The sequence below is a fragment of the Elephantulus edwardii genome, unplaced genomic scaffold, assembly GCF_000299155.1.
Source record: "Elephantulus edwardii isolate Elephantulus edwardi_28Jun2011 unplaced genomic scaffold, EleEdw1.0 scaffold00215, whole genome shotgun sequence".
NCBI classification, from domain to species: domain Eukaryota; kingdom Metazoa; phylum Chordata; class Mammalia; order Macroscelidea; family Macroscelididae; genus Elephantulus; species Elephantulus edwardii.
Genome location: NW_006399965.1, coordinates 2,472,288 through 2,490,673, shown reverse-complemented (window position 1 = coordinate 2,490,673; position 18,386 = coordinate 2,472,288). Strand labels below are relative to the sequence as shown.

General features: G+C 41.3%; 1 protein-coding gene and 1 pseudogene across 5 annotated transcripts in view; one reads left to right on the top strand and one right to left on the bottom strand.

Moving 5' to 3' along the window:
* The window catches only part of KCNAB1 (potassium voltage-gated channel, shaker-related subfamily, beta member 1), a 613,103-nt gene that overhangs the window by 293,651 nt on the left and 301,066 nt on the right, over nucleotides 1-18,386 (top strand). The gene's annotated exons all lie outside the window — the stretch shown is intronic.
* LOC102876406 overlaps nucleotides 13,992-18,386 on the bottom strand; it is a 10,087-nt pseudogene continuing 5,692 nt past the window's right edge.

Below are 18,386 nucleotides of genomic sequence, written 5' to 3'. Positions count from 1 at the left end.
GAACAATCTTCTCCCGTGAGATGAACTGCCTCTGAAAACTCGCCGGAGGGTCAGCTATGGGTCAGTTCCTATTCTCCGGCACACGACAACAACAACTGACTCCATAGGAAGGATCATTGACAATAGCATAGGATCCCCTTGACTCCAGATCCTACCAAGGTTGCACCATAGGTGCAGATGAAATCCTATACACACAGTGGGCTGCCTTATGGGACAGAAACCCCAAGCTTGAGAACTCTCAAGGCATAAGCAAGCATGTTCTTGTTCTTGGGGAAGGCATTGCATTGTTCCTCAGAAGTACTGACTGCAAACCAAACTTCTCAGCTAAAGCGGAGTCTGTTCCTTGCCCCCTTCATACTCAGCCATAACCTGCAGGGTGCACAAGGCTAATGCCAGATCACGTCTCCTAACACCCTCCAGAATGGACCTTCTCCTGGCTGCTCGTCGGTGCCTCCAGGTGGTCGCTCTTAGTGTGGACATAGAGTTGACAATCGTTCCCTTCAAGGTGCCCATTCTGAGAAGAGCTTATTTGGCAATTCCTCAAAGAATTGGCCGTTTCACCTTTGTAGATCATTCTGTAAACACAGTAATGTGAATGAATAGAAAGAGATGCATCATTAGAGATCAGTGGTACACACTCCCTTCTCTCAGACAGCACCTATCTTAGTTTATCTAGTGCTGCTATATCAGAAACACCACGTGGTTGGTTTTAACAGTGTGCTTAAGAGGCTATGTTTCTAGACATTTCCAAGTGATATTTTTTGTTCCCTGCTTCTCTTTCTTATGAGTAAAAGGCCCACATCTCTCCTTTTATCTCTTGTAAGATAAAAGTTAACGCAGGTGGGAAAACTCCTCTTACAGCAGATCAGGGCTGTAAGAGGGTTGCATCCCTCTCCAACCAATCCCCTTGCTTTCAGATCAGAGCCGATCACATCAGGTCACATTGTGAAGGATAATTATATCATTAAATGACTACAAAATCAATGAGAATCATGGCTCAGCCAAGTGGACACATTTTGGGGGGAATACAGTTTAATATGTAACAAGATTCTAACCTTAGTTTGGGGTCATCTTGTTGAGACCTCATAAAAATGGTCACATGAGAAAGGCCAGGTAGCTAACAGTGCTAACAGTGCCCTGAGATCCATACACATGGCCTCTATGCCTCCCCCCCACCCCCACACACCACAGAGCAATGAATCAGCAGATTTGATACAAACACCATGTTGGGTTTGGCTTTATAAACTTTAGCAAGAAAACTACAAGGCAACTAAAGTTCTTTTGAATTATATTAACACAACAGCTGTGGGCCTGAAACATAGGGACTTCTGTCAACTCAAAATGATACAACAGAAGTGTTAGCCCCTCGAGGAAACCTCAGACCAGAAAGCAAAGTCTGGGAATATAAATGGAGCTTCCCAGCATGCTGATGCCAACGTGTGAGAACTGCTGCTGTGTGATCACTCACAGGGTACTCCTCCCAGAGGGCAAGCACTTGGGCAGCAAGATTTGCTGACCAGAGGGTTTTCACGGCAAACAAAGTGAAGAAAGAAGCTTGTGTGTATTGGATTCATCAGTCCAAACCCATTCCTTGCATTCCACAGCATCTGACTTTCCAGTGATTCTTTCCCTCCCCTCAGAAGCCACAGTGACCCTTTTAAGAACCAAGTCACAGTCCACAACACTGGGTAAATTTTCAGTAATTCCTCATCCTACTGAGAATTAAATCCAGAATTCCACTCTGATTCTACAAGATCTGGCCGCTGGCAACTTCACCAAGCTCGATTCTCATCACTGTCCTCTCTGTTCACCTGACTACCACTGTGACAGTGTCCCCTATTCTTCAAATGCATCAGGCACTCTCTTACCCCTGGGGCCTTGTCATTTGTTGTTTCCTCTGCCTGGATGCTCTTCTCCCGACAATTAGCATACTTCTTGTCCTCACTTCTTCAGTTCTCTGATCAAGCAAAATATTCCCCTGTCTCTGAGATCTTTCCTGAGCACACTAGCTAAAACAGCTATCTCTGTCATTCTAAGAAGCTGTGCTGCAATCCTGAAGGCATGTGGTTCAAATCCTCACGCTGCTCCATGGGAGAAGGATGGGCACTCTTCTCCCAAGTGATTGACAGCTTCTGAAAACCCGCTGGAGGGTCAGCTATGGGCCAGTTCTGACTCGACACTGCACAAGAACATGTTTAGTATTAGAGTGTTCTGGTGGCGTAGCCCACTGGGGTTTGCTCTGTTAACCCAAAGGCCACACCTCTCTGGAAATCCCAATCCACCGGGAGCTCAAGGAGAAAGATGGGCAGCCTCCTTCCATGGGATTTACAACCTCAGAAACCAAATGGAGAGAGATTGCACCTGAGCCACAATGAGAATGAGAGAGGCATCTAGAATATCATATAATTCTCTCTCTCTCTCTCTGTGTGTGTGTGTGTGTGTGTGTGTGTCTAGTTTCTCCACTAGAATATAAGGTCCTTCAAAGCAGTAATATTATCAACTGTTACTTGATGTATTCTTAGCACCTAGAACAGTCAGTTTTCAAAAACTACTTGTGGAATAAATGAGTGATAAAATCTGCTTAGCATCAAAAGGAGAAATGTTGTTGTCATGTGATGTCAGGTAGACTACAATTCACAGTAACACTATAAACATAGACTCTGAATCCTCCGAGATATATATCTATCAGATTGTTTGTCTCCCTTGAATCCTAATGTCACATTCTTCTTCATGTAGTCCATCTTTTCAAATTATTTGCTCAGCATACAGATTGAAGAGGTATGGAGAAAGGATTCAGCTCTGACCACACCTTTCTTGATTTTAAATCGTGCAGTGTTCTCTTACTTTGTTTGGACAACAGCCTCTTGGCTAGGTATAGGTTTTGCATGAACAAAATTAAGTGTTTGGGGATTCCCATTCTTCTCAATATCAGCCATAATTTATTAGGGATCCACAAAGTCTGATGCCTTTGTATACTCAATAAAACATAAATAGATAACGTTCTGATATTCTTGGCTTTCAGGCAAGATCCATGGACAATGATATCCCTAGTGCCACAGCCTCTTCTAAATCCAGCTTGACCTCCTGGCAGCCCGCCGTTGATACGCTCTTCTAGCTGTTTTGGTTAATCTTCAGCAATCGTTTGCTTGCATGTATGTTAGTATTGTTCTTTAATTTCCACATTCTGTTGGGAATTTTTTTGTGACTGAGACAAATATAGATCTCTTCGAATCACATGGTCAGGTAGCTAGCTTCCAGCTTTCTTGGCACACATGAGGAGCACAGGCAAGACTGTATTTATTGGCTGGAACATGTCAATTAGTATTCCATCACTTCCTGGGGTTTTATTGTTTGCTAATGAACAAACAGATCCATCCTGGAGAGGGTTAAACCCAGCTACTCCTCGGAGGCAAGGATTCTGAGACTTTGTCTGACATATTTTGAACATGTTGTAAGGAGGCACAGGTCCTTGGAGAGGGACATCATGCTTGGGAGGGTGGAGGGACAGCGCAGGAGGGGAAGACCCTCTATGAGGTGGATTGATTCAGTGACTGGGGTAATCGGGATGGGTGTGTCAGAGACAGTGCGATTGGCACAGGATAGAGCAGGGTTTAGGGCTGTTATACATAGGGTCGCTATGAGTCGCAAGCGACTCGACTGCACGTAACAACAACAACAATGCCTTCAGTGCAGTTTGAACTTCTTCCTGTATTACCACTGCTTCTTGATCATATGCTGCTTCCTGGGATGATTCCAGGTCAGCCAATGCTTTTTGGTACAGGGACTGTGTGTTCCTTCCGTCTTCTTTTGATTCTTCATGGATCATTCAAGATTTTGCCCATAGCATTCGTTAGTATTTCCGTTCTTTCAGCTTAAGGAATGCTGAGCCAGTGGAATTAGAATTTATAATTAGAGCTGAAGCTCCCATGTCCTGCTGCTTTTAAGCTGCCTAGGAGTTGAAATAAGGGAAATGAAAGCCAGACAGGCTTGGAGGACTAATTAAGACGACAACGGTGAGGACAATCAGGATACCATCCTGATGGGTCGCTTTCTTCACTCCCACTCACCTCCAGTCTTTCCCATTTTCAGCTCTCAACCTCCTCATGCTCCTAACCTGCTTCTCCTTTGCCCAATTCTGCATAATTTTATTGTTACCTGTTACTTCCAATTTAGCTTTTGCAGTGTCTAGCTCCTGACTCCATGAAATTCTGGTCTCTACACCTACTCTTTATTCCTAAAATTCTGACCTAACGGTCAGAATCCCTTCTCCTAAGCACTGCCAATAGTAAAAATAACCATTCAGGCCTAGGTAACATGGAGAAAGATGCAAAGGAGCAAAAATCATCGCCTGGCCAGGAGCTGCTTGGTTTGGAATGGAACATCAGGCAGGATTTAAGATCAAAGGGGGGTGATTTTAATCTGTGGCCCTCGGGCCTGGTTTTAATTGTTTTTGGTCAAACATTCTTCTAAGTGGTATAGCACTGGTCTGTCCATATGATGCTGAATACTGACACTGATGTGTCAAATGCGATAACGGTTACCCATGGTGGACAGTGTTTGGTGGAGCTCCCTGATTAAAACAAGCTTGGAAGCAGGAGTGGCATCCGCTTCCGAAATAACTTGCCTCCAGAAACCCTATGAACTGGGAGAAATGATGAAAGTTATACAAGTGTTCAGGTCTTTTGTTCATAGAGTCGCTATGAGTCATCTACAACTCGACAGCACTTAACAACAACAAATAAATGAAAAGAAATAGTAAATATATTAGCATGGCCATAAAACCGGTTTGAATTCTGGTCTATAGGCAGGAAAGAACTGTAATAGAGAAGTATAGAGGAGGACCTATAGCAGAAACTTGGAGGTCAGATGGAGGGAAGCCATTGTTTTATAAGACAAAAATGAGATTCTGTTTCTATGGGCACTGATCTAGTGATACGGCTCAAAATGTGTTCGATTTCTAAGATGGCAAGCTTTTTTTTGAACATATTAATATTATGGCTAAATCTTATAGAATATACTTTTGACTTCTTTTATTATAATGTTGTTGTTGTTGATTGGCTTCAAGTCAGGCATGACTCGTAGCATTCCTATGAGGGCCTGAAGCCCCTCTACAACTCTCGACATTTACCAAAGTTCACAGAGTTTCCAGAGGCATGTTATTTGGAAGTGGATGCCACTCCTGCTTCCAATCGTTTATGATAATATTTTATTTCACTTCTTTTATTATAATAAAATATTATATATTATATTATTATATGGTCATCCATATCCTGTAGTTATAGCATTGTTGTTGTTAAGTGTTGTCGAGTTGTAGACAACTCATAGTAACCCTTTGAACAAAAGACCTGAACACTTGTGTGACTTTCATCCTTTTTCCAGGTTCATAGGGTTTCCAGAGGCAAGCTATTTTGGAAGTGGATGCCACTCCTGCTTCCAAGCTTGTTTTAATTGGAGAGAGCCACCAAACACTGTGCACCATGATAATCATTATCACATTTGGCACATCAGTGTCACATCAGTGCTTAGCATCACGGCAACCACGAGTTACCTCTGTACAGCAAATGGACAGACCAGTGCTATACCACTTGGAAGAATGTTTGACAAAAAACAATTAAAACCAGGCCTGTGGACTGCAGACTAAAATCACCTACCTTGGACTTGGTAGCATAACTTTCTGTCCACTAGGCCAACAGAGCTCTCTCTATGTTGTTGTTGTTGTTGTTAAGTGCCATCGAATTGTGAGTGATAAGTAGCACTGAGTTTCGTGAAGTTCGTTACTTCATAACTCATAGTCACAGCCAGTTTGCCATTCCTGGCTGCCAGCTGTCTATAAAGTTGATAATCACATCTTCTCTTCCCAGTAAACTCATTCACAGAGCTGTTAAACAGAGTGCAATATAGCACAAAACTGTGTTAAGGATCCTTCCCAAGGAGAAACTTATCTATTATTCCATAAACTCTGGGTAAATTGTTCAGTCAACTACAAAACCGCTTGACTGAAAAGTCCATTTAGTGAGTAAGCCATGCCGCCGTTTAGGAATGGAAGTGATTGATATTTTATTTCACTGACTTACATGTCTAGAATATCCAGACATCAAGAAGCGGAATGAGTCTCTCTCCCTACCTTGTCCAACTGTTACTAGTGAATTCTTTTCTGGGTGTGAAATTTAAGCTGCCTTGCTTTTGCTGAACTTTTCTTTTTTGGTGATGACCACCCACATTCCATTATTCGACTTGAGATCTGCAGTATCATGAATGATATCACCCTGACACACTGTCCTGATTTAAAAAAAAATTAAAATCTGTCCTGATTTTAAACCAGGCAGAGCCGTGAAGCCAGAGAACTAAAACATGTAACTCTTGGCTGTTAAGATTGTAAAAGGCCAAAGGAGGGCAGAAGGTATTTGAAGAGTCTTGAGATCAGACATATTTAGTCCCATCATCTTGTCACTTCCCTCTAAGCCCCTTGTGTGGATACAAGACAAAAAAAAAAAATTAAAATAAACTGAAACAGGAAGGAGAAACATGGGAAAATAAGGAAGAACAGAAAATTCTATGATGATAGAAGAAATCACTGCCTACACCCACAGGTCAAATGAGGGCAAGGCTAGCAGTGACTGAACTCTCTTTACATTTAGCAATCCAAGAATAGAGTGGATTTGTGACCTGCTTTGTAAGTAACATCTAGTAGAAAGCCATCTTGCAAATGGGGCATATGGGCCTGAAGTGGGGATAGAGTGAGTTAAGATACAAGGGGTATCTCGAACAAGGTGGCCTAAAAGGAACCACTTTGAACTTTCTTAGCCCTGAGGAAGAGTGGAAGCATAGCAGAAAATTCCAGGATCCCTAACTAGAGGGGTGATTTATCTGAAAGAGAGAGGAGAGAGAAAAAAAAGAGTGAGAAAGTTTCAGGCTAAGGCTAAGCCATCTCACTAGTTCCATTAAGGAAGAGAGAGAGAGTGGCACAGCAACCCAGCGGAAGACACTGGAGGGACCTGAGACAACACAGACAGGAAGGCCACCTGCCTTTTGATGGTCTTCAATCATTTCCGTATTAAAGGGAATCCAGAACAAGAAAACTAGCAGCAAAGCCTTCTTCACTGTGGCGTTTGCTTAAGACCAGAGTTTATAATCAACCCCAGAAGAAGTGAGGTGAATAGAAAAAAGAATCTTGAACGGAATGAAAACCGAGTTTTCATTCCAAAATTACTTTGAAAACATGAGATTGTATTGATTTCTCAAGATATAGTTAGATTACATTTTCTAGGCCTTGTAATGGTTGCAAAAATTTAAGTTCCTTTTCTTTTTTTGCAAATTTTAATTTGCAAGTATATCCCATCTGCTATACTTTCATAGTTTTACTATGAAACAATGAATTGAGAAAGTCAGGCTATCTTTGCAAGACAGTGAATGAATGCTGATGGGTATTTTTGATATTTTCTCTTTCATGCCTTCAGGAAGCTGCTTCAGCTTTTCCAATGTGATTACTGATGTTTTGTTTTGTTGTGTTTTTTGTGTTGTTATTGTTGTTTGGGTGGGTTGTTGTTTATGTTTTGTTTTTTACATAAGGAAGCATTTATTGGAGGTTTAACATGAAATCATACAAATAAAATTATATAAACACAAATCCACATCTAGTCAAAACACAAATAGCAAAGGACAAAGTAAAAACTAAGAAAACGAATTGACAGCTATGTACAGTTGGACACAATTGTGTCTTGTTCACTAGAAAGTCTTTTACAAAATAATCTTCTGAGATCACCAGAAGATCGATCATCGATCATCGGCGTTGTCCTGCATGATGGGTTACTTTAGCGTCTCCTCCTGTTTATTTGTCAGTGACTTTCTTTATTATGGCTGGTAATTGTCTTGGTGATTGCCACGTCCTTGAGATGCCTTTTGTTTGTGCTCTGTTTGCCACTGTAGTCTGCATATCCCTGTCCGTATCCACAGTTATACCCAGTATAATCATATCTGCCATGGTCACTATAGTTTTGACCGCCACCGTAGGCACTAGTGTAATTTCCACATCCTAGATCATAATAGTTATTAAATCCTTGGTTCCAGTTTTGGCCCTGATCTCGTCCACGACCCCTACTACCACCTCGGCCACCATCTGCAGCCCCTCTTCCTCCTTTCTGTTGCTGCTGTTGCTGCCTATACACCTCTTTGGGTTGTGCAACTTTGATTTCACACTTCCCAGAACCAATTTGATGATATCTACTTTCTAACAATGTCTTTACTGGCTCTTCCTCTGTGTATGTGATAAAACAAAAGGCTCTTTTTTGGTTTGTTTTTGTATCCATGGGAAGTTCAATATTTTCAATCTCTCCAAAAGAGCCAAAATATTCTTTCATTTGCTCTTCAGAAGTATCTGAGCTCAATCCACCTACAAAAACCTTTTTGGGGGTTCCTTCCCTTTTAAAGCTTTAGCTCTTTTGGGGTGTATCAATTTGCCCTCCAGTGTGTGTTCTTTTAGTTCCAAAACCTTATCAACACTAGCAGCATCTTTGAAAACTACAACTCCAAACCCTCTTGACCGTCCAGTGACTGGATCTGTTTTAACCATGCAGTTTACCTCCTCTCCAAACCGAGACAAATACTTAGTCAGATCTTTCTTGCTTGTATCCCAGCTCAAGCCTCCAATAAACATTTGACTGCCTTCCTGCTGATTCTGGGTCGCGTTGATCTTGGATCCCTCTGCGAATTCGTCTATGTTGCTGGACTCGTTCATGTCCTGCATTGTGGCGGAACAGTCGGGAGGGTGGTGCTGGCGCGCGGACCGTGTCGCGGCCCAGCGATGGCGCTGGAGCCTTGTATCTGTTGCTGTTTTTTAAAAGGAGAGCAGCATTTTCTTTCTCTGCTTTTAAGGCACATCTATTATTCATCGAGGTTTTTCATTGACTCCTGACATATCTTTGAGTTCTTATCTCGAGGTTCATTGACAATGACCAAGAAGCTTTCCAGACTGGGATCTTTCACAGCCAAACACACATAACATCTAACAAAAGCAAATTTCCAGAATACTTTCCAGGCTGATTCTTAATCATAACAACCCCAAGTGTGTCAAAACAGAACTACTCCATGGAATTTTCAGTAGTTGATTCTTTGGGAATTAGATTAGCAAGCCTTTCTTCATTGTTGAATGGAAAACAAATCTATAAACCTTCCTACAATTCACAATAAAAAGTTAATTATTTCGCTTAAAAAGAATTTTAAAAAAAAAACACAAAAAAACAAGCCTTTCTTCACAAGTTACTCTATCAGGACTTGAACCGCAAGCCTTTCGACCAGCAACCCAGTGTGTTAACCATTTGCACCATGCAGGGGTTCTTCTACTCTATTGCCCGATACTGAAGTTCAGTTCTACTTTGAGGCATTTATGTTACCATTTCCGTCTTGAGATAACTTTTCTAAATGGAAAACTATTGACTCAGAAGGAAACATGAGCAATTCTGTTCCAGTCACATTCCATCACCTGCCCCTAACTGAAACCATTCTGTCGTTGTGGCTCTAAGAGAATGCATGACCCAGATTGCTGTTGTTAGATGCTGCTGAGATGGCTGTGACTCAGAACTGTCTTAAAAACAACAGACCCCGTTCCATCTTCATTGTCCCACTTGGTGTTGCTGTCACTGTGTCAATCTATCCAGTTAAGAATCTTCCTTTTTTCCCCCCTACTGATCCTCTACCTTTCTAAATCTGATGTCTTTAGTAAGAACTAGTGACTCCTGAGAACATGTCCAAATTTCCCGAGATGAAGTGTCACCTCTTTGCCTCTAAGGAGCTCCGTGTTTTGCACTTTCTCCATGACAGATTTGTTTAACTCTTTTTGACAGTCCATGGTAGATTCACTATTCTTCACCACCAACACGACTTCAATTCAAAGGCATAGATTCTTCTTCAACCTTCCTTATTCATTGTTTACCTTTCACGTGCATAGTAAGCAATTGAAAATACCAGTTTGGGGAAGGTGTATTCTTAGTCTTTAAACTGACATCCTTGCTCTTTAGTGCTTTAAAGAATTCCTTGACAGCAGATTTCCCAGTGCATTGTGTCTTCTGATTTCTTAACTGTCACTACCATGGGTATTGATTGTGAAGCCAACCAAAATTAAATCCTGACAACTCCATTCTTTTTACCATCTATTATGATGTTGCTTATTGGTCCAGTGATGAGGATTTTTGCTTTCTTGATGTTGGGATGTAATCCATATTGAATGTAGCAGATTTTCTTCGTTAAATGTTTCACATTTTCTTCACTTCTGCAAAGGTGATCCACATAACACAGGTTGTTGATAAGTCTTTCTCCAATCCTGATGCTGCATCCCTCCTCGTGTAGTGCACCAGCTCAGATCACTTGCTCAGCAAACAGGTTGAGCAGGTATGGGGAAAGGACAAAACCCTGATGCACATATTTCCTAATTTTAAATCCCACATTAGCCCCTTGTTTTATTAAAACAACTGCTTTTTACTCTATGCATGGGTTTCACATTAGCACAATTTAGTTCTAGAATTCTCATTCTCAATGTTATTCATTATTTATTATGACTTGCACATTTTAACTCTTTTACATAGTCAATAAAACACAAGTAAACATCTTCCTGGTATTCTCTGCTTTCATTCACATCCATATGACATCAGCAATGATATTCCTTGTTCCACAGCCTCTTCTGTTCTGGCTCTTCTCTCTTAATGAACTATCCCAGCCTTTCTTGAATAATCTCCAGCAAGATTTTACTCGTGTGTGTTAGCAGTGATATTGCTCAATAATTTTAATATTCTGTTGAATCACCTTTTTTGGAAATGGTGTGTAAAGAAATGGTGTGTAAAGAGGAGCAGAAAAAAGAACATAGGGGCACAGAGACATGAGCTTCTCTCTAAAAGGGCCAGAGGGGGTAAGAATAGCACAAACCCTCACTGCCCCAGAGTAGAAAGGAGATAAAGAGCCCATCGCCCAGCTTCCTGGTGTCTTTAGCACTCTACTAACAGCAAAAGATTATTTTATTCATAGCTGATTCACAGACTCATAATTGTCCTAATGGTGGCAGTTCAGGTCTGTGTGTGAAAAGCCCAGTGGTGCAATGGTTAAAGTACTCGGCTGTTAACTAAAAGATCAGAGGTTGAAACCCACCAGCTTCTCCATTGGAGTACACTGCCTGTGTACTTCCATGAAGAATCCAGCTTTGGAAAACGTATAGAGAAGTTCTACTCTGTCACATTAGACAGACCTGTTTAGGCATGGTATTCAGAGGCAATGAGACATGAGTCAAGGTGGAGAAAGAAAAGAAAGTTAGATGACTGTGGAAATCAGTGGTACCCAGACATCAGGGGGGAAAAAAACAAACAAAAAACCTGCGCTGGTTCAGAGAAATGGTTCCGTATCAAACAGTGAAATTACAAAAGAAGAAAACCAAAGTGTTTCTTTCTTTTCAAGTTAGCCATCCATGTAGAAGAATAAATCTTTAATTCCTTTCTCAGGTAATGTTTGAAATATTTTCTATACCTACGGAGTCATAATTTTACATAAATGAGTGCATAATGAGCATTATGTTTAAAGTAAAATTGTGACAAATGTTCTTGATTTTTGTGTGTGATAGTAAAAAAGACTTTTCATTTGTGAAACATTGGTGATGGCAGATGATGGTGGGTGTTTGTTTGCATGTTTGTTAATGTCATAACTTGGCAAAATAAAAGTTAGCAACCTCAGGTCCATTTCCCAATTCTTTCAGAAATACTGCTTGTCCCTGAAATCCAGACTTTTGGAAAGCCCTGATGTTAATGAATATGCTGTGGACCAATATTTTGGCAGCAAGGACATAATTTTTACACAGTCTTGTGTTTTGAAGGCTCCTGAGCTGAGTAAGACAATCATTAAAACAAAGGGGGTTTCTATCTCTATAGAAATCACAGTGGTCTGGACACGGCCTCTGGCTGAGTCCCAGGAACCTGAGACTGGAAAGTGACAGGACTTCACTGCACAATTCCTCTGTTTTGTCACATATAGGTATTTTCTCATTGAGACGTTAAGAGCCCTGATGGGGTAATGTGTACCTTAGTTGTCTGTTGAACAAAGGTAGGCAGTTTGAACCTGTAGCCGTTTACCAACTGGGACCTGAGGACATGATCTTGCTGAGGAAACAACACACAAACAGACAGAGAGAGAAAGCGAGGGACAGGGCATCAGGTCAGAAAGACAAATATCAGGGTCGCTATGAGTCACAAGCAACTCGACGGCACATAACAACAACAACATAACTGCCCCTGCACTGGGCTTCATGGGTTGTAAATCCCACATGAGTGGACCGACCATTCTTTTCTTCAGCGTAGCAAGAGGATTCTCAGTCTTTGAGTCAGCACACAACTGCCTAGGTCATCAGAGCTCCCTCGGTAAATATGAAACTCATTGAAAATGATAGCTTGTTTTTTTTTCCTGTTTGACAGTCAAATCTGCCTTTTTCTTTCCAGAAAGAGATAGCCATGGTAGTATAAACCTACTAAGTAAAACTTTAAAGCATTAGTTATATTGTGAGTGACAGTTTTGAAAGCCACTTTATCATTAGGTTAAGAAAAATGACAGCAGAATACTGCATATGATTTTGGCTTCACAAAAGGAGATCTGTTTGGGCCCTGGATTTTATGAGTAATGATGCATGCTTCCGTTTCTGTACGTAAGTTTCATTCGAAGCCTCGATTGAGGTTGACTGTAGAACCGTAGGAAGGAGACCTCTTGGTGTAGTGTAGGACGTGTCCAGCTGTTAATCAGTAGGTTGACAGGACCTATCAGTTGCCCAGCAGGAAAAGATGGGCAATTTTCTACCATAAAGATTAAGAGCCTAGGAAACAAGATAGAGCGGCTCCATCTTCCACTGGATTTGACGGCAGTGCATTGGGTTCAATATAAACATAAAGATTCAAGGAGCTTGATCTGGCCTGAGATCCAAAGGGAATGGAGTGAAATATCTCAGTCACAGAAGGACAAATACTGCATATTTCCACTGTTGTAAAATGACATCAGGGTTAAAGGGAACCTTAGAAAAGAGGGGATAAATAATGTATACTGCATTGAAACAGATGAGGGAGAGAAGGATTAGGTATTATTTTTAAGACAAGATTCCAGAAAAAGAAATGCATAGTAAAGTAGACTGTGGACTCAGAGGTAGGGGTGAGGATTGTATAACAATTAAAGAATTTTTATTTTCTTCAAAGAGAAAAATGAACTGGTGGGACAGATGGGCAGGGAGGGAAATGTGCAACAATGAACGAATGGGGGGGGAAATTAAATGGAAAAATAGGCAACTCATAGCGACCCTATGAACCAAAGTCCTCGACACTTGCGTGACTTTCATCCTTTCTCCAGGTTCATAGGGTTTCCAGAGGCAAGCTATTACGGAAGTGGATGCCACTCCTGTTTCCAAGCTTGTTTTATTTGGGGAGTGCCACAAAACACTGTCCATCATGGGTAACCATGAATGCATTTGACACATCAGTGTCACAGTGTTTAGTTTCTTAGCAACCACAATTTACCTCTGTACAGCAAGTGGACACACCAGGGCTACACGACCTAAAAGAATGTAGATATTCCTGTAGACGTAGATGTTGTATATAGATGATGTGTGTGTGTGTGTGTGTATCATATATAAATATATGAACAAAAGGCCTGAATCCTTTTTATAACTATCATAATTTTTCTAAGTTCATAGTTTCTAGAGTCATGTGGTTTAGGAAGTGGATGCCACTCCTGCTTCCAGACCTGAATCAATATGGAAATGCTATCAAACACTGCCCATGATGGGTAGCGACTGTGGTGTTTGACACACCTATGACTCTACTCCCCTAATATTAAACATAAAAACCCACATGGAAAATACAGAAATTCAAGTAGAAGTAACATATACCTGTCATAAATCATAAACAAAAAACCTTGTGGGACAGCATGGGTGACAATTGACTGTGTAAATTTTAGAATGAGGCAGACAGTTGGAAGGCTGGTTAATTTCCTCCTCCTTTTCCTGCTTCAGCTTCACCTCCTTGGGTATCTGATGTCTATAATGTCAAGTTGTCTCCCAGTAACTGCTTTATTAGTGTGCTGTCTGTATGACTCTTCACTTAATGTATCAAGTTCAGCAACGGCTTCATCGAAAGCTGTGTTTACAAGAGAGCATGCTTTCTCCGGAGAGTTAAGAATCTCACACTAGAACACAGAGAAGTTAAGGACCGGATCCAATCTGATAGGATGTGTTGGTTGCATTTCCTTTCTGCTGATTTAAAAAGCTTATTGATCCACAATCCCTTTCTTGTCATCACCAGCAGCAACCTCAGTCATGTAACAAGAGTAGGTGCCTTTTCTTTCAAGTAGAAGACTTTGCTCTCTGCTTGAGAAGCATTGGGGAATTGAGATTTTTTTTTCCCCCCAGAAGAGACAGTACATCGTCACAGATATCTCTTAGCTCCATCTCCATTTCCTCCCTGTATTCTTGAGTCATTTGCTGTTTTTTCTCAGCACCTCCCGTCTTTTGCTCAGTGCTTGAGACAACCCTCCAAGATGATCTACAACATTTTTAGACACAACTGGGAGGCGATTCCTCTCCTCATTCGAGAATTCGGCTCCACTTACAGGGTCCATGCAGGTTGCCATGTCATCATAGCGTCCAGCCTGCTCAGCCAGCTCGGCCTTTAGCACCATCTCGTTTTTATCCACGATGGGATGGTCTGTGTCCAGAGTGGGTGGCGGACAGACAGGGGCTCAGCAGTCTCTCTCATAAGATATTTTAAAAGCCAGTATCAGTAGGGCTGTATCTATCCTGGGGCGTTTTAGTAGAAAATTCTTTGTACAGCCAGTGTAAAATTGACTTAGTGGACTCTTGTGAAGAAATATTTAAATTTTTTCCTTATTTTCTTTCCTTGTGTACACATGAAATAGCTGCACAGTACATACATTTTAATATACACATGCAATTATATTCCTAGGAGAAACTGCTATCAGTAAAATTGCAAGGTCAAAGGCAATGCTCGTTTAAAATACTGGTGAAGAATAAGAGCTGCATAGTAAAGTGAACTGGGGCAGGGGGAGCTGTATAACAATGAAAGAATTTTTTTTTCCTAAGAGAAAGTGGACTGGGAGGAGCAGGGAGGAAAATGTGCAACAATGAATGGAAACCCAAGTTTTCTGTACACTTTCATTAAAATCTCAATTAAAAAAAATAAAATATTGGTGAATAACTGCCATATCACATTGTAATAACGTAACTTGAGAATTCAGTCTTACTGACAGTGCGGGGGTTTTTACCCTATAGCCTACAAATGAATCACTCCCTCACTCCCTTCCACTGATTCTGATTTGTAGCTGACCTTACACTGGGCTTACAAGAGGGAAATCGCACAGGAGGAGACTGCCGATCTCTCCCCCTCAGAGCCAATGATGGATTCTGTTTACCAGGGAGTCAAGGACTTTGGGTTAGCACATGTCCACCCTGGACTACACCACCAGAACTCCCTCACAAGTGAACGGAATGTCTAATTCTTTGATCTTTTCTAATATAAAAGATAAAAAGCAGAACCTTGATGCAGTTTTAGGATTTATCTTGTTATAGATTTCAAATTCACCTGTGTTTCTTTTTCTCTCAACTTTCTAAAACTTGTTCGTGCTTCAGTTGGGTTGTTCTTTTTGTATTGATGTGTGAACACCGTTTATTGATTTATTAAGATTATCTCTTTACTTATCATGTTATTGACAAATGATATTTTTTCCAGACATGTTTGGTACATACGTAGTCAGATCCATCACATCAGGCTTTGAAGTTGTGTCGTGCTTTCAAAGGTCTTCCTTTTCCTGCATTAATAAAATGCAAACCAGAACATACATACACAGATTTTCTTCTAGAACTTTTATGACTTTATTTTCAACTGTAAAATACTTGACCCACTTGAAATTTGTCTTCGTATAGCAAATGTGTTCCTTCCTTTATTTGAGAAGAAAATGAACATTTTCAGCAGAAGGAGAACATCGGAAAGACCCAGCTGAGGCAGTGAGTGAAACCAGCAATAAGGAGCCTTCATTGAGCAGCAGATTCATCTCTGTGGCTCTGAGTCTTTTGACAAATGAGTGACATGTTGGGGGAACAACGTTGTGGGTACTTTCACACTAACCGTCAGCTGGAGTGGGCATGAAAATCATTTTAGAAGTATCTTTTCCTCCTACTTCATCTTACTTGCAATATGGGCTTCAAAGTGTCCCCAGACCTAGGGCCCCAATTTTGCTTCATCTGCTTGAGATAGTAGATAAAGTCGTGTTCTCTCCTTGAGCCAGTTCCAACCCAATGATAATGAGAGTTTATTGAGACTCAAGAAGGGACACCTTACTCCTTTTTATAATCATGACTCTCAAGTCCATTATGACTCAAGTGTCTGATTACCCCTATTACCTAACACAAACCCAAGCTAAATGTACTGCTCTCAAGTTGGATTCAACTCACAGCTGCCCTCCATTGAGTTTCAGAGGCTGCAAACTGTTCTGCAGAGAGGCTGGTGGACTCCACCCACTGGCCTTGTGGTTGGTGGCTCAACACATGAAGCATTTCACTACCAGAGCTCCTTAGCACTTGTCTAACACATAGCAAATACTTACAATTATTTGTATTAAAAATAAAGTATCACCTTACTAATATCCAAATATGTTTCTCTAAGCTATAGAGGAATTTCTGGGCCTCTGTGTGAGGAGTAGCTGGGCTAGTGTTCTCAAGCTCTGGGTCAGGTCGTCTTTGATTAATATCGATGCCTGCCTACCAGCGATGACCACTCTGAAGAGGACCACAATAGGAAATCCTAGACAAAGCAGGAGAAAATGGGAGCAAAAGCAGAAAACAGAGATCAGGACTCCTGCTCTGACCAAAACGCCTGGGATCCCTGAGGCCCTGGTCCTTAGTCACAGCCCTCCCAGCCAGAACTGAACTACCCAGGCAAACAGTAGGCAGGCCTATAAGGTGAACAGTAACACCAGGAAGAAATATGTAACAATCAGCTGCACAGACCTAATGGCGGCATTTCCAGGGGTGAAGCTCGGAGGGAAAGTGACAGGCGAGGGATGAATGGAAACAGTAAATCCGGAGGGAAGTGAGCTAGTACATGGTGGGAGCTGCAATCCGTGTCCCAAGTCAAAACACGTATAAATTGTCAAATGAAAAACCAGTTTTCTCTGCAAACTGTTGCTGAAAGAAATCACAATGAAAGGTTTTTAAAAAGAGCTTTGCACAATGAATGTAGATTAAATCAGAGCATATATTTATGGGCACTTGTACTGTGGAGATGAGACACAAATCCCAGGGTGAATGCTGTTGCATTGTGACAGAACTGACAGAAAAGGGGGGAATTGAAATGCCTTAAATTCCTGCTGTTCTTGTCCCTATTTTTTGTCTTTGCTACCAATCTCACTAAATGTGACAAAATTCATATATGCACAGAAATAATTCTAATTGTCCGCTTCTGCCTTTGCTGTTGGTCGGTGCCATTGAGTTGAGTACGACCCATGGTGACCCTATGAACAACAGATCTGAACTCTGTCCTACCCTGTGCCATCCTCACTTCCTGACACAGCAGAGCTCATTGCAGCAGTAACCCTATCAATTCACCTGGTTGAAGGTCTTCCTCTCCTTCGCCAGTCCTCCACCTTTCTAAACATCATGTCCCTTTCCATACAATAGCCCCTCCAAGCCACACACCTGAAGTATGTGAGGTGAAGCTTTATTATCTTTGCCTCCAAAGAGCACTCCGGCTGCACCCTCTGCAAGACATATCTGTTTGTTCTCTTGGCTGTCCATGGGATGGTCAGTGCTCTTCTCCAACACCACAGCTCAAAGGCATCAATTATTCTTCTGTCATCTTTATTCCTTATCCAGTTCTTAGATGCATAGGAAGTGATCAGAAAGACCATGGCTCAATCAGATGCACCTTAGTCCTCAAACTGATATCATTACTCCTCAATAACTTGTAGGGGTCTTTAACTTCAAATTTTCCTAGTGCAATTTATCTCGTGATTTTCTGACTGCTGGTACCAAGGGTGTTAATTGTGGATCCAAGTAAGATGAAGTTTTTTGACAGTTTCAACCTCTTCTCCATCTATCACAATGCTGCCTATAGCTCCAGTGGTAAGAATCGTTATTTTCTTGGAGTTGGATGCAATCCATACCAAAGGCTGCATTCCTTGATCTTCTGCAACAAGTGCTTCAAATCTTCACTTTCTACAAGAAACAAAAAGAGATCTTGAAAAGTGGAAGCATATCCCTTGCTCATGGAAAGGAAGATTCAATGTTGTGAAAATGGCAATACTACCAAAAGCAATTTACACATTTAATGCAATCCCAATACAAATACCAACCCCATTCTTCAACG